A 16,746-nucleotide genomic window follows, 5' to 3' on the forward strand; every position below is an offset into this window, starting at 1 on the left:
ATTTGGGCTTTGGTGAGATAATTATTGAAATCTGTTAAAAGCATTAAAAGGTCTCTAGCAGCTAATAACAGCCTATCAGGTCCTGTAACATGGCTGTTATTAGTCCTCTCCCTCCCCCTCTCTACCAGAATCCATCAACAGCACAACTGGAGCTATGAAATACCATGGTGACAGTAACCCAAATGGCAACACTGTAGCTCTTGACCCTTACTGCAGTAAAGAAATCCAATTTTACATTCGGAGTCACAAATAGGTGGATTGTCTCTCAAAGTCATACATAAAATAATTTGAACTCTTTCTCCTCTCTCTTTCTCAGTGGCAATTTTAACATGTAAATTTTGGTGGGGCATGCCGGCAAACCCACTATATAACACAACACTAAATAATACATTAATTGCACTATAACGGTGACAAACGGTGCCCACACACTGTTTGTGCCCACATAACGCTGTTCCAACAGCAGAGTCCCAACAGCAGTCCCAACACCTTACCACGGCTACACCTGGCTACACCTGGCAGCGAAACAGTTAATTCAGCCTCATTTACTACCTTTTAAAACAAACATAGCTGAAATGATTGACTTGCTTAAACAAAATGTGGTTTCTACTGACAATTGAGGTGTACAAACTATGACACAAGGGGAACGAGAGAAGGGAATCAAGTGCACTATTGGCCTACCGCTGGCCAATCGGATGGCTCAGATGACCATGTCCGTAGCAGGCATAAAAATGATACTGTGAGATTACTAAACATTTAAAACCATGACTAGAGAGACTTTTTTTTACGTTAATTTAACTATGCATGTCAGCTAAGAACATATTCTTACTTTACAATGGCGGTCTACCAGGGAACAGTGGGTTAACTGCAGAATGACAGATTTTTACCTTGTCAGCTCGGGATTTAGATCCATCAACCTTTTGGTTACTGGCCCAACACTCTAACCACTAGGCTACCAGCCGCCCCACTTTCAACGAATGCAGTGAAGAGATGTTGTTTTTATGAGTGGGTTCATGTTTAAGTTCTTACTTTGGACTGTCAACACTTTGTATTCAACGCTTTTGTAAGCCTTAAAATGCACGCTCTTCCTATTTCCAATCAGTGCTACAACAAGCACTGCAGCAGTAATGAACAGAGTAGGAAAGTGCATCTATAGGCTTGGCAGTGGCGACCCGTCATTCAGAGTCCAACCTGTTTTGAGCCCCACTTGTTCAGCGAAAAAACATTTCCGTTTTTTGTTGTCTGTTTTGCATGTTATTTTGACATTAATACGTGTCACATATTAGTTTGCAAACAATGTAAAAATAAATAATAATTTAATAAAGCTGCATACAAATATGGTGTCTTTGCTTTCTTGAGTAAGGCGACTCCAAAATGCAGCTCAGTGCTTTCAGTGGTGGTTGGACAGCGATAGGAAAATACGGAGAGTAGTGATTGGCAATGTTTTCTAGTTGCGCCGTGATTAGCTCAATGTTCGGTCACTCATGGGGACACCAGGTCACCGCAAATCTAAGGGTAGAGATTCAAGCCCCTTGGGTGCTGCCATAGAGTTACAATAGAAGTGCCCATCCAAAAAGGCTCAAGGTCATTGGGCCAAAGATAGAATTATGTCAAATCACTTTGTATCAACTGTAGCTTTGATTGAACTGAACATGTCAACATCATACTTTCAAAATCTTAGATAGCAAGCTAGCAGTCATCATCATGAATCAAGTCAACAAAAACTGTTTGGCCATAATGACCATCGTTATGTTTGGAGGAAAAAGGGGGAGGCTTGCAAGCCGAAGAACACCATCCCAACCGTGAAGCACGGGGGTGGCAGCATCATGTTGTGGGGGTGCTTTGCTGCAGAAGGGACTTGTGCATTTCACAAAATAGATGGCATCATGAGGTAGGAAAATTATGTGGATATATTGAAGCAACATCTCAAGACATTAGTCAGGAAGTTAAAGCTTGCTCACAAATGGGTCTTCCAAATGGACGATGACTTCAAGCATACTTCCAAAGTTGTGGCAAGATGGCTTAAGGACAACAAAGTCAAGATATTGGAGTGGCCATCACAAAGCCCTGACCTCAATCCTATAGAACATTTGTGGGCAGAACTGAAAAGACGTGTGCGAGCAAGGAGGCCTTCAAATCCGACTCAGTTACACCAGCTCTGTCAGGAGGAATGGGCCAAAACTCACCCAACTTATTGTGGGAAGCTTGTGGAAGGCCACCTGAAACGTTTGACCCAAGTTAAACAATTTAAAGGCAATGCTACCAAATAAATAATTCTCTCTACTATTATTCTGACATTTCACATTCTTAAAATAAAGTGGTGATCCTAACTGACCTAAGACAGGGAATTTTTCCTAAGATGAAATATCAGGAATCGTGAAAAACTGAGTTTAAATGCATTTGGCTAAGGTGTATGTAAACTTCCAACTTCAACTGTATGTATACTGTAGCAAAGAAAGTAATACTAAGTGTATGTTGTGTAGTAAGCTGTTAGTAAGTAGCCCATGTGCCTCACCCTAATAATTTGGTCCCGTTTCCCCTCCTAATTTCGCATTCTGTTCTGACTTGATGGTGCACATGTAGCCTATAGCCTGTTTTAGAGAAATGTAATCACCAAATATTGTAAGAGCTGTCATTGTCTGCTTATACCCCGGACAGTGGAGGAAAGGGAGAGAGGAGGGATGTTGATGCGGACCCTCAGTCTGCTACTGACCATCCGATGCAGGCACCATCAGCCAAGTACATGAAAATAAAAAGAGAATTATTTAAATGTATGATCACTCAGCTGTGCTTCACAAGTAATATAACAATGGATCTATTACTGGTGTAATCATATTGCCTACCTTTTTTTCTTCTTCCAAAGTCTCACAGAATGTAGGCCGACACTGAACACCACACATTGGCTGCTACTGTAGGCTGAATGATAGAACAGCTATTTCCATGTTAAAATATTAGGCCTAAGTCTGTCGGTGCTAATAATGTGAAAACTACAGCTCTCTCTGTGAGTCTGCCACTTCAACCAACATTATTTAATGTGTCTTACAGAGAATGAATTGTGCTGATCGTACTCACAGTCTAAGTGTGGTACAGTAGTTGTCTAGGAATATACCACACAAGCTTACAGTGAATGAGGATGATGCGTGGCATGACCTGGTGAATTTGAGACATTTTAGATGAAGATAAAGTACATGACAGGAGGTTAAGCATTGCTTTTAATATTGACTGAGTTGTGTTTTATTTGATCCTCATTCTGTCACGCCTTGATCTTTTTCACCTGTCCTTGTGCTTGTCTCCACCCCATCCAGGTGTCGCCCATCTTCCCCACTTGTCCTCTGGGTATTTATACCTGTGATTTGTGATACCTGTGATACCTGTCTGTGCCAGTTTGTCTTGTTTGTTCAAGCCAACCAGCGGATTGTGTCAGCTCTTGCTTTTTCTCTTGCTCTTTTCTCGTCCTCCTGGTTTTTGACCCTTGCCTGTCCTGACCCTGTACCGGCCCGCCTGACCACTCTGCCTGAGCCTGGCTGCCGTCCTGTACCTTTGCTCGACCTCTGTCTGTCCTGACCCTGAGCCTGCCGTCCTGTACTTTGGCCTCTACTCTGGATTATCGACCCCTGCCTGCCTTGACCTGCTGTTTGCCTGCCCCTGTTACATGAAACATTTATAAAAAAAAAATTACCCCTTTTTCTCCCCAATTTCGTGGTATCCAATTGTTGTAGTAGCTACTATCTTGTCTCATCGCTACAACTCCCTTACGGGCTCGGGAGAGACGAAGGTTGAAATTCACGCGTCCTCCGATACACAACCCAACCAGCCGCACTGCTTCTTAACACAGCGCACATCCAACCCGGAAGCCAGCCGCACCAATGTGCCAACGTGTACCTGGCAACCTTGGTTAGCGCGCACTGCGCCCGTCCCGCCACAGGAGTCGCTGGTGCGCGATGAGACAAGGACATCCCTACCGACCAAGCCCTCCCTAACCCGGACGACGCTAGGCCAATTGTGCGTCGCCCCACGGACCTCCCTGTCGCGGCCGGTTACGACAGAGTCTGGGCGTGAACCCAGAGTCTCTGATGGCACATCTGGCGCTGCAGTACAGCGCCCTTAACCACTGCGCCACCCAGGGGGCTACATGAAACAACGTTACTTCACACAGTCTGCACTTGGGTCTTACCTTGATTCCTGATACATTCAGGAAGAAGATTAAATAAAAAAAAGATTGATGTCAAGAAAAACATATCATTAATAGTTTGAAGCAAATACTGTAGTAAACATAAATTAAACTGTAATCTACTAACACCACAAGCCTAAAGCTAAATAATCAAATTCATAGCCACCCCAGACTCCTCATAACTCTTTAATTTGTATACTAGGGTAGGAAGGGATGTCACAAACCACTTAGCTCGTTTAAGCAGAACAATAGATAAATAGCTTCCTCTTCACACAAGACTAACGTCAAAGAGAAAGGAGAAGATTAAAACTGATTAAAATGATGAGGTTCACCTAAAGTGCTTTGGTTCAACAGAGAAGAGCATGACATTATATGATAACCATAGTCTGGGGACTTATCTTTGCTCCAAAAAAAAGTGTAAAAAAGTCCTATTGTTTCCTAACAGGTAGGGGAAGTTGTGCCGACGGGAAGTGGATGAAGAGTGTCTATCCATCCTTAGCAGAGATGAGAAGAGTGCCTGGAGCGAGACTCACACCGGGGATATGAAGTGTGCAGTATATGTCTGTCTCACTGGGTTGTGTTTGTTAGAAGCAACTTCTCATGTTCCCTAAAGCAGCATACAGGAGAAGTTATGTATTTAATGAAGACCTCAATCATTTCTGGCACATATAAAACCTCACTATGATGATGTGCCTGTCCTGTTGGAATTCAAATACTTCCTCAGTGTGGTTACAACTACTGAGGAGATGGCAAAACGTGTTAATAGTCACATGTAAATTTCCCTCAGGGCATTTAAATTGACTTTCTGAAATTAGTTCCATGATGTCCTTATAATCTAGCATTTTGCAGGCAGAGGCCTAACCAAATGTAATTTGCCATCTGCTTCGTAATAGGTTTCATCTTTCAATATAAATGTTAATAACTCCTTCTGTAGACTGAAACTGTAATGCTGGAATTCACAGAAGATTATTGAATGTCTGCTTCTGTAGATGCAAGTGAAATAAAAATATTTGTTCATTGACACACCTGTACTAGAGCTCGCCAGTCCTAAAAAATTTAATTAAAACCTCTGGTTCGTTCAGCCATTCCTACGGGGGAAATTAATGTGGTTTTGGGATAAACGCCGAAAATAAGGTCTGAGGTTAACACAGGCTTATGAGGTGTTATACTTTTTGTTCCACGAGAAAATATCAGTCAGTTAACATGACCTTTATGAATTAGGAAGCTTTTATCTGCTTTATGTGCTTATTTTGATTACATAATTGCTTATAAATCCACAAAAAGTGATGTTAGCTGATCTCAGAGCTTATTTTTTACGGATTTCCCCCCCAAAATTAAAAAAAACCCCACACATTTCCACATAGGCTTTGGCCAGCAAGCCATGGCAGAGTTAGCCTCAGTTAGTGCCTACAAAAAGACCCCTAAACCATTGCTCTCTACTGTGTCTGATTTAAAGCTAAGAAACTGTTCAGAAAATGATTTTGGCACCATTCCAATACTCTGCCATTTTATGAGCTTTCTTCATTCTAGCACACAGCTCTCTCTCTAACTGATTCCATGTCTATTCTCTTGCCTAACCACAGTGACAGGTAGTCAGTGTCATCACCATCCTGTCTCTCCCTGCCTGCCTCCCAGTAAAAATGCAAGTTATCTCCCTTCTCATTCCTCATTCGTCAAAGTCACTAACTTGCCTTATAATAGCTGATTAAAAGGCCATATTACAGTAGGCCTGTGACAAAGCAATGGATTAATTCCCTCTGATCCAAATGCTGTCAGACCATTAAAAATGTATGCAATTTTGCATTATCTCCTGTGCTCCGAATGTTTGAATTAAGGAAAAACAATAGTGAATTAATCAATGCCTAATTTGTACAATTCAGCATGTCTGCACCATTTCCCCCGCCTCGCCCCCAAATGAAGATAAGGCATGTCTCTTATTTCTGCCCGTCAATCATAATTCAGTCATGAAATTACATTCACTCCTCACTCTGGCATGGCATTTCTGAATGAGCACAGCGGTGCCATCAGTGTTCTGTCACAACATTTGCAATGTGAAGATTCAAAGGAGGAAGTGCTTTCAAAATGTCTTCTCCTCTTTTAAAGAGAAATATAATAAACAAGGAAGTCGTGTGCATAGAGCCTTAATCATTTCCATATCTCCTGTGGCAATTTATACATACTGTATGTGTCTCTCTATGCCTGAGGTGAATGATACTCTCTTTGACTCTCTCACATTTAAATTACTGCACTTAATTCTTCTCTAACTATAGATTATTTTCAAATTGGATTCCAATTCAGATACATTCAGATTGTACCAATGATACCATATGTGTATATACAGTACATTGTACAGCATACTGTTTATATGTCTATGGATCTTAGACATTGCAAGTACATTAGAACAAGTAGAACAATGCTAAACAATAGGCCACTGATATCTGTTGTAATTGTTTGCCTATTTATGTTCAGCCAGTTCTCATGTAAATGCTGGATAAAATGGCCTCCAGAAGTGCAATTAGCTACAGCAACAAAGCACCATTCTGTGCTCCAGACATGAAACATATGCTAATGTTTTTAGCTTTTTGACAGTTTCCTTTTCACCACAAACACAGATCCAGATGGCTGAACGGGTGGTGAGACTAATGTTGAGCATCTGTGTGTTTACACACTGCCGATTTATACATATGTTTGAACTTGTTCGACTTTACAAATGGGGACATTTCCATAATCCGTATGTTTCACCAATGAAGAAAGCAAAAAGTAACAGTTCAAAAGCTAAATAGATGGCACTGTATTGGTAACTTATGAGAATGGGTTGCCCTGTGAGCGTCTGTTCTCCACTATAGCAGCCTGGTCTCATAGGACACTAAAGAGGCCTTTCTACTGACTCTGAAAAACATAAAAAGAAAGATGCCCAGGGTCCTTGCTCCATCTGCGTGAACGTGCCTTAGGCATGCTGCAAGGAGACATGAAGACTGCAAATGAAGCCAGGGAAATAAATTGCAATGTCCGTACTGTGAGATGCCTAAGACAGATCTACAGGACGTACAGCTGATTGTCCTCGCAGTGGCAGACCACGTCTAATAACACCTGCACAGGATCGGTACATCCGAACAACACACCTGCGGGACAGGTACAGGATGGCAACAACTGCCCGAGTTACACCAGGAACGCACGATCCCTCCATCAGTGCTCAGACTGTCCGCAATAGGCTGAGAGAGCCTGGACTGAGGGCTTGTAGGCCTGTTGTAAGGCAGGACCTCACGAGACATCACCGGCAACAACGTCGCACAAACCTACCATCGCTGGACCAGACAGAACTGGCAAAAAGTACTCTTGACTAACGAGTCGCGGTTTTGGAGGTCGATTTGGAGGTGGAGGGTCCGTCATGGTCTGGGGCGGTGTGTCACAGCATCATCGGACTGAGCTTGTTGTCATTGCAGGCAATCTCAAAGCTGTACGAAGACATCCTCCTCCCTCATGTGGTACCCTTCCTGCAGGCTCATCCTGACATGACCCTTCAGCATGACAATGCCACCAGCCATACTGTTCGTTCTGCGCGTGATTTCCTTCAAGACAGGAATGTCAGTATTCTGCCATGGCCACCGAAGAGCCCGGATCTCAATCCCATTGAGCACGTCTGGGACCTGTTAGATCGGAGGGTGAGGGCTAGGGCCATTTCCCCCAGAAATGTCCGGGAATTTACAGGTGCCTTGGTGGAAGAGTGGGGTAACATCTCACAGCAAGAACAGGCAAATCTGGTGCAGTCCATGAGGAGGAGATGCTCTGCAGTACTTAATGCAACTGGTGGCCACACCAGATACTGAGTGTTACTTTTGATTTTGACCCCCCCCCCCCCTTTGTTCAGGGACACATTATTCAATTTCTGTTCATCACATGTCTGTGGAACTTGTTCAGTTTATGCCTCAGTTGTTGAATCCTGTTATGTTCATACAAATATTTACACAGTTGACAGTGAGTGGACGTTTCTTTTTTTGCCGAGTTTACTTAGCATTTTAGCTAACCCTTTCCCTAACCCTAACCCTTTTAGCTAACCTTTCCCCTAACCTTAACCCTAAACCCTACCTCTAATCCATAGTCTAGCTATAATTCCTAACACATCATACTGTAGGTTTTGCAAATTTGTTACATATTGTACGTTTTGCAAATCATAACATATAATACATATTGTAGTTCGTAACATATCATATGCAATAGGTTATGGACATCCACAAATTAATACATACCATACGAAACATAACATATCATACTAAATGGCTTGTCTCAGATTTACATGCAGAATAATACGAAATGCTCTGAGACCAGGTTGACGATCGACATCATCAGGTAATTCACAGAGTCCAAAACCTCTCCCGGTTCTATCAACCTTTCTTAACAGAGTAGAGAGTAACAACCCCACTATTTTAGCACACCATCAGTATCTCACTGCTCTCCTATACCAGAGAGACATTGAACTCCGTGTGGCCGTCTCTAACTAATGCATCATAATTCTAGCGTGACATTCATGTTGCTATTCATGTTTCATTTATAGGGGGACCTTCAGGTCACAAAGGATAGTTTGTGTAAATTGAATTGCATACTTTTACAGGAGCATGTTGGGAATGACTGATGGCAAGTGGAAATGCAATTACTCTGCAGTCCAAAGACACTTGGGGCTCCAAAAGCACATACAGAAACACCACAAATTAAATAGTGTGTCTTTACAGTGGCTATTGTTCATACTGTAGGATTCAATGACGGTTTCTACCAAGGGTAATGAAAGCAGAGAGACGCAGTGCGCTGAATGACTGCTCTTTGGGTTTAAACCAACGCGGAGAGAGAGGAGCAACACGGAGGAAATCAAGAACTCCCAGCTCGACTCCACATGTAAACAACCCCGGGGCTACACACTAACAATGGAGCTCGTCCATTCCTAAAACACCCAGTCCAAACCTTTCTCTTGTTTTTAACAATACTACATTCTTACCGAAACAAAAGTGTGCACTGTATGCTGTAGCACATTGATTAAGAGCCCCTACGCTCCTCCTTATAGAGTGTGCTCAGAATGGGGCACCTCGCCTCAGAGCTGGGATGGAATTGAATGTGGCACCTCGTCTCAGACCTGGGGTGGAATTGAATCTGACAGCATTTTGACTTGAGGGATTAATGGATAAACACAACCTTGGACCTGCCTAGAGGCTGGCTGCCTGGTCTTAATGCCGACTTCTTCCCTTTCCAGTGTGACCGTCATGGGACTAATCCTCCAGTGGGCGAGGCAGGGCCTGGAGGAAAACCTCTTGTGGGTCTGGTCATTGATTTCACAGGGCTTTATCAAAAATTAATCATGTTGGTGAATCATTCCATTAGAGGCACAGATGCTGGGTGGATGATGGCAACATATGTTTTCCTAAGCAACACAGGACAACATATTGTGGTTTCATCTCTCTCTCTCAACATAACAAAAACAAATATGAAATCAGGTTCTCTGATAGATGTTTTAACCATCTTAACACAGGGACAGTCAGAAAGACATAGCAGCTTCTGTATAAGGCTCCAGTCAATTCTTAAGAAGTATTTTTTCTGAGGAAGCCCCTATCCTGTTCTGCCACATCTGTGTTGTCATGAAAGCCTTTCTCTTGTCAGCTTGACAGACAGAGGCAATCAGAAACTCTCAGCTCCCTATGACGGGCCAAGTGAACTCTCCACCATTAACCAACTTTAAGAAGTATCTGCCTTGAAACAAACTTCAAAAGAGCAACAGAAGTTTGCCAAACTGACAGACAGACCACACAACTCCACACTGTGCGACACCACACAATGAATGCTTAACAGACCATCAGAAATAGCTTGAACGGGCGAGGGGGGGGGGGGGGACTGGGCTCCTTAAAATTGAAAAAAGCGGCTAATAAAGAATGCTTCACGTTTTCAAAGAGCTCGCTCTCCAGCTTGCATTAGTAGTACATAAACAGCTTGTTATGTTTGGATGCTGCCATCTCCAAAGAAAACAAGAAGTGGGACATTACTTGTTTCACAACTGAAAGCACTGTCACTGATGGATGACCTTTATCTGGCCTGAAAGCACTGGAAATGTGCATAGCAGCATGCTGGGACATCTCCGTGGGAGATTTAGGGCCCCTCGCTTCACACATCTTTATAGAGTGCTAGAGAGGGGAAGAAAATATAACTAGACGGCGCTATTGCTTACAAACACCCAGTCATCTCAGCTCAGTGGAGGGGATTACGTTTTGGAAAGAAGCGCAGTCTAGGAGTGACATCATCCTCAACCCCATAATCAAGGCATGATTGTGTTGAAATAGTAAAGCTGGAAAATCGAAATGGAATTAAAACTAAAGTGTATGGTCAAGTATGTGGAGCTATGTGAGAAAATCCCAAATGATGCATTGGAGTGTCTACTTACTTACATATTGGTTGACTTGCTGGCTGAAGCTGCCATTAACATCTGGCAGGGTGAGAGGGAGGCAGAGTGGAAATATGAGCTGATGTCAAGAGGCCACTGAGCTCTAGTCAAACCCCTTCACTGTGCCCCGGGCCTGCCATGTTTCTGGTACATAAATGAGTCTGTATGAAAGGCTGGAGAGGGTAGATAGGTACTGGTGGTGGTATAGTCCAGGTCTTCAGCATGTTTTTTTTTGTTGGTATGTTTTATTATTATTTTTTATCACGTAGCCAAACGTTGCGTTATCCTCCATCTGCATCTCCAAGGAGTCAACCAGAAGGGTGTTGATTTGGCACAGTCATTTCATGTAATGGCTTTACCTGGGAGAGGCTGCTGGTGGTTAGAGGTACGTAGTGGCAATAGCTGAAGGACATCTTTGCCAGAATATTTTCCTCTCTGAGGTTGCAAGAATGGATCCTCAATGTCGGACGATTTTTGTTGAGGATTTTATGTTAATTTCCATCCCTCTGCCTTTCCATCAATAAATAGCCCAGAAGAAAATATCTTGTAATTTCTAAGGACCATTCTCAGGACTTTTTTTCATCTCCAGAAAGGAAGGCCTCTCTCATTATAGTTATTTACTCAACTACTGCAATAGGTGCAAAGTCATGATCTGATGCTGCCACTTTTTCAGTTTCCTCAGCACAGGTAGATTTTGATCTGTACCTGAGCTCCACACTGTTAGATATATGCGAGTAAAGAGCATACCGTGCGAGGCTATTTATATGGATGAAACCTGAAGCACTTTTTCAAAAGTTTAGAGTGGGTGCTATTTTCCCTAGCTGTCAAACTCCTCAGTCATTTGTGTGTTGAAAAAATGATCATATTTTCTCTCAGGTTCTCCGTAGAGGAAATTTATTTAAGATTCCCAGTGGAACTCACATAAAGATTCCAGCAACAGTGAGACAGTTACAGAATGAGACAAAGGTTTCCGCTGGAAGAGAACTGCCAGTTCCTCCACGCGTCAATACCACTTCCTGCACGTTTCAGTGCCTCCATGACAAATCTGCTCATTTCATGTTAACACATCATACAGTACAAGCCTTCCAATGTGCAACACCATGTCAAATAAATGAATACAAGTCATAACTAGATATTTTTAATGTAGGAGAACTGCAAAGGGGAATAGACGCATATTCCCTGATAACTCAAGGCCCAACTGTGTAGATATACTTTTCTATTCTTACTACTTGCCACTAGTTGACTTGACTCTTAATTAACTCATTAGAGGAAAGTGGGGTATGTTGATACATTTTTTACATTCAGCATCACTACGTCAAGGGAAATATAGTATTATTTTTAACAAAGGTGTGGTATATTGTATATCTTAAATGTATCACTACATTCAGATATAGATCTGTCACGCCTGATCCTACTTCCCCTCTCTGGTGCTTGAGGGCCTCAGCTTGCTCGTTGGGCTCCAACCCCTCAGCCGGCTCGTCGGGCTTCTACGCCTCAGCCGGCTAGTCCAGCACCATGCCTTGGCCGGCCCGCCGTGCTCGCCCAGGTGGGGGGGGGGCTGTCACCCAGGCTGTCACGCCTGCTCCCACTTCCTCTCTCTGGCTCTCGAGGGTGCCAGGCTGCCCTTAATTACGCACACCTTCACCATCATTACGCACATCAGCGCACTTTGGACACACCTGGACTCCTTTACTCTGTTGATTACCCCTCTATATCTGTCTGCTCCTCAGTTTGTTCCTTGGGTCAGCACTGATGTCTTACATTTTCCCCTGTCCAGACACTGTCCTTGCTTGTTTCTTGTCCATTTTACATTAAATGTTCACTCCCTGTACTTGCTTCTTGTCTCCCAGCATCGGTCCTTACAGAATGCTGACACCCCTATTTGAAGCGTCAAATTAAAAATTAAATAAAATACACTTTATCTTGTTGTTCCCTGTTGTTACCTGTACCTCAAGTGTCATTCAGTCAAATGTTTCATCTCTTGCTGCTACTCGAATGCTTCTTTCATTCTCTCACTTCCTTGGCTGCTCTCTCAAGAACCTCAAGGGGGGCTAGACCCTTGCTTGTTACATTAGTATACATGGGGCATGATGATGTCTGCTCTGTAACAATAAAATGCATTCAAGTTCATATGCATGACACACTGCAAAACCAATATGCAAATGATGCATAAAACTTGATAAATGTCATTTTTATTTGTATGGGGTATGGTGGTCATTGGCTCAATTTACCCCATGACCATTGGTTCAACTTACCCCACACAGCTACAAGGATGCACTTTCATGCTAGGTTTAGAACCTCATATTGTAGCTTATAGAGACACCAACTGATGTATAAAACAATCTACTTTGGTTTAGATTACAAGCATCATGAGACCTATAACTCAAACTCATTTGTGAAAATATTTTTTTTCTTTTAACTGTACTTGCTTACCACTTTTTCCATGTGTTTCTTTCCTTCACAGAATCCATGGACGACCTCTTCCTCAATATTTGGTCACATTTATTTTCTTTATGGTTTCCTAGAAACAAGGGGTGGTTCAACTTACCCTTTAACTCAACTTACCCCACTCTCCCCTACTGTTTGATAATCCTTAAATCACCCTGTAGTGATAGTCATCACTGTCTTAGCATTAGCAATATAGCCACCCAATTATCACAGTATAATTTAATTAGAATTCATCTAATTGCTGAAGTTTGAAACTCTGAACATAGTTTTATAACAGTAACATTGCAATACGCCGGCAGAAAAAAAGGTAACATTGACAGTGCCTTCATAATCACATTTAAAAACTGTCTGGATCCATCCCTGTAGGGAAAGGTCATACCAAAGAGCAGGACGGATATTTAGCAGGCGGTGCGGTGAATCTGCCACTCCAAACGAGCAGGGCAGAGATTAACCCACCTTTCTCATCAGTCTGCTGCTAGCCATGTTATAGGACCACTGACCTTTAGCCGAGGGGAGCGCTAGCACGCTAATGGCCCTGTTAGGAAAGTAAAGAGAAGGCTTTGACCAGGCAGGTGTCTCTGGACCTGGGGTGAGTACCTGCAGTCACAGGGGGCAGTTGTGGGTAAAGCCTGTCGCTTTCAACAGATTGGACCCAGATATACTCTGACATAACGGTATCAAAATGCCTGGGGGATTGAACCTCTGAAGGACACGAAGATGACTATTTAGCACAGATGAAGTCTGATCGCTGTGATGCTACCCTCCTCCCTGCCAGATGGGTGTGAACTGATAGCTTACCATTGTAAGCCTACTGTATTAGAGATAGAATGTGTTAAAGCAGATTCCTTTATTGAGTATTGCTGCACCTCAACATTCCAGCCTTCATTTCCAATTTCCCAAAAGAACGTGGAAGGGAAACTATCCCCTGTAATAGCATGTATTTGCTAAGAGGTAGACTTTAAATGTGCTTTAGACAGAAAAACACCTTCATTCGCACCAGAAGCACTGCCAATGTTGTCGCACTTAATCTGCAATTCATCTTTAATCAAGATGTGAATTTAGCAATGATTTTCAAAAAAACTGCAAGTCGTGCAAGACCCAAACGGCTCATAAGGAAAGAAGACTCACATTCTGCTGCATGCCTAACTAGTCGGAGAGAAAATAAATTCTACATGTGTCACTAAATCGAGCCAAAGTCATTACTCAGCCCATTCAACAATGCAAGTGTGCACCATATGTTCCATTGATTACATAGTTCCTAACCAGTCCCACAGCAGTGGCTCATCCATATTCATGGAGGGATAAAATAGACCTGGGCAGCCACTGTAAGGGCAGCTCTACAGAGAGACACTACGAGAAGCCATAATGAACCTACATGTCAATGGGTATCTAGAGTTTTTAATCAACCAGAACAAGTTCATTAGCATGGTTTTCAAGGTCAGCCCTTTGGTTGACATTGATGCAAAAGGTGACCGATGACAATTTAAAGCAATGCTAGCTATCTGTTCTCCAAAAGCAGTCCTTTGTGTACCCTTTGTCTGCTTGGTGATGTATACACATGAATACCTATCTTTAAAAGCAACAATGGGTCTTTGGAGTCATATTTCTCCGTGCAGAGCACACTAGTCCCAACCGTAATGAAATCAGAAGTGACAGGTAGGTAGTACACAAATACTTCAGTAGTTTCAGGTCAAAATATCATTGCTCATTCCATCCTTTAACCCAAATCTAATTTTAGTGCAATCACTCTGATAAAGGTATTCTGTCTGGCTGGAGCAGGAAAGCGAGGCACTGGGGTATGTTCACCACCTGGAGTCACCCATTTCCGATGTCGTAATCGCTGGATAGGGAACGCTTCCGAGTACTGACATGAATGTGCAATCCACCCCCACAAACCTGTCGTACAGGGACGGCACAGAATTTTAATAAAGCTAATAAACTTGTACGTCTTTCAATAGAATCTGATTCTGGGATCCATCTACTTTATACTGGAAAAACTCTGCAGAGATGCAACGGAGCGAGAGGATTTGGTAGAGGATGAGACAGAGAGCAGTAAATGACGGCCAAGTACAACTTACCCACAAATTAGTTAGGCCATTAGCATAGAGGTTTAGAGTTTTCACAATTAATTAGTGAACAAGAATCCCCACGCGGCCAATTAGCTCACTGGCAGTGTTAACGATCAATTGTGACTTGAGAGTGCACAGTTAAACTCAGTGGTTTCCTATGGCTCCGTGTAGTCCATAGAATGATGTAATAATGTTGCTATTGATCTGCAAATTCACTGTTGGATTTCATTTTGCAGCCTGACGCTCTCTTAATCTAGAAGGTTGTTATTGTGTCTCGGTGATCTCTGATTTCTGCTGTAGCTTCTAACGACGATGTCACGGGTGTAGTTTCTATTTGTTTTATGGCTCATGTTTTAGTGCTATTGGATACAATCATTTTCTGGAGGTCAAACATAGCTTATCATATTGCAGTTTACTGACAAGGTAGTAGCACACAGTAGTAATACTGTGGATCTTTACAGGGAGAAAAATCCACATATGTAGGCTACATTTGCAAATGCTGAAATGTTTCCAGTCATTTAAAATGGGTTGTTGTTGTTTGCAGTTGTATAAGAGATAATTCGTAACCTGATGCTGATGTTTTTCTCATTCAATGAATACACTAAGTCCCCAGCTCAGCTCTGCTTGCGCGCTACGTGTTCCCAGATGTATCGAAATCCATAAAGAATGCAACAAGACAAAGATGTTGCTGTCTGTATCGATTCTATGTGAAGTAGAAGATGAATATTCATAACATACAAAGGAAGTAGGTGAGAGGAAACCTAAACTCGCACGCAAGAATAAGGAACTCCTCCTCACAGACGACAGTTCATGTTTTCTGTGGTTTGATTTTTAACACACTAAATTAGGTTACTTAAAAACATTTAAGGGGTTTCCCCGATTTGTTTTATCAATGAGTTGTTGTCTTCATGGCTTCTGTTCCGCATGAAAATGATTTGTCCCATATTCCAAAAGCTGAGTTGTCCTCAACTGACACTACCAAATACAGTAAGCCTAGCATACATTCAAATAGATTTGTTAGAATGGGTTGATATGTTTATGAAGTAAATTCTTGATTAAGCTGCTGAATAAACAGCACATAACACAAATAGGCCTAATCCCTCTTTCTATTTCTCAGTAATAAACTCTACAGTCAAGTTATCCAAAAAAACGATGTCTTCATTCCTCTGAATTGCAAAACTGTGCGCGCCAGTGTTTGTTTATTTAAGCATGAGCAAAGGCTTTTCATATTTATTCTGAACATCTGCCACATCACATGTTGGGAAACACAGGGAGGGGGCCATATCTGTGCATGTGACAGAAGAAGATCCGTCCCGCATAAGAGACGGAGCCAAACAAGGGCATTAAAGATTGATAATTTGGCATACAGTTAACATCTCTCCACTGAACCGTACACAGTTTGGAGATCTCCCCTCACGGCAGGTAGCATGTTGTTTGTCTCAGACAGTGGAGATTATGTTTAATCTAATTGTTTCTCAAGGTTACAAGCAGTGCATTCATCTCTGTGGCACGGCCATTACTCAGGTGCCTTTCAGAAAGGAGCCAGGGGGGCAATAACAGTAATGCAGCACAGAGAAGTCGCTGGAAACACCAGAGTAATCAAAAGAGATAAAAAAGTGACCGGGGGGGGGGGCATTAAAATG

The sequence above is a fragment of the Oncorhynchus masou genome, chromosome 16, assembly GCF_036934945.1.
Source record: "Oncorhynchus masou masou isolate Uvic2021 chromosome 16, UVic_Omas_1.1, whole genome shotgun sequence".
Taxonomy (NCBI): Eukaryota; Metazoa; Chordata; class Actinopteri; order Salmoniformes; family Salmonidae; genus Oncorhynchus; species Oncorhynchus masou.